We start from the raw sequence: 1,277 nt of genomic DNA on the forward strand, positions 1-1,277 counted from the left end.
CTATAGCTGTAATGTGCTTTTACAGATTTGATTTTTCATTTTTGTGTAAGAAACCGTGAAAACACAGACTGGAAATTTGCAACTGCACTTAGTATAAAAATATCAGTTTGTACTGAAGTGTGAGGTTATTGATTGTAGAGCTGAAGGTTAAACCTGTAGTAATGACATGCTTGAATTAATGACACATTCAAGAATGCTGCTTCTAAATTAAGGACATTCCATATCTTTCCCACAAGAAATTGTGATAAGGACACACAGGAGACCAGTGGCAGGATTCATATTATCTTCTGATATTTCATGTTGGACTAATAGACATTTATTATGTTAACTGTAAACAACATAACATGTTGGTGTCATATTCCAAGTAGCAGACGTAACAATAAATTAGTCCCAAGCATAAAGCATAAACATGTTATTAGCAATAATTCTGAATATTTTCAGATATGAGGACCAATAGCAGCATTGAATTTGGACAGCAAAATGAGATTATTTAAAAAAAAAATTAAAAATTAAAGATTAGTATAAAAGTTGCATTATTTCTAGTTTTTGTAAAAGTTACATTCAACTTGTAACATATGCAATTATTGTTTCTAGGGCAAAATCCAAGCAGATGAAAACTAAACAGGAATTGTGAGGTCTTATAACATTATCATAAGCTGTCCTTGTTTTGATCTTAATAGCAAGAACTATCTTGATTTGTGTGTGTATGTGAGTGTTAGCAGATACAAAAAGCAGATAGTTTTAGGAGTCTGAAGCTAATTGTCTGCTACTGAAGTCAGCTTTTTAGAGTTATTGAGTTTTAGGCACGTGCTTGTGAATTGCTGTGAAGAGGGATACTTTTAAACCTGGAAGTAGAAAGGTTTTTAAGGGGCATTGAGCACAAATAGCTGTGATGATACTATTGTGTTTATCTTGTTTCACAATGCCTTAATCAAAGATGGTAACTAATAAAAATTAAGCATGAGAGGTTCTACCCTTGAATAGCATGATCAATTTTTACGCACAAAGGGGTTCAAGTATCAGTTTTACTTTTTACCTCCACTAACTAATTTTTCTGCCTTTGCTGTCAGTTGACAAATACTGCTGACAGCTTGAGCTCCAGCCCAAGGATATTGGATAGGGCCAAAGGAAAGAACACAGTAAGCCCTAGTTCACCATGATACGTCAACGAACCCAAGAACAACAGATTGGCAACTGATCAGCAAGAGTACTTGTCCTGGTTTCAGCTGGGATAGCGTTGTCTTCCTAGTAGCTTGTACAGTGGTATGTTTTGAGTT

This window comes from Haliaeetus leucocephalus, unplaced genomic scaffold, assembly GCF_000737465.1.
Source record: "Haliaeetus leucocephalus isolate CR32 unplaced genomic scaffold, Haliaeetus_leucocephalus-4.0 Scaffold235, whole genome shotgun sequence".
Lineage (NCBI taxonomy): Eukaryota > Metazoa > Chordata > Aves > Accipitriformes > Accipitridae > Haliaeetus > Haliaeetus leucocephalus.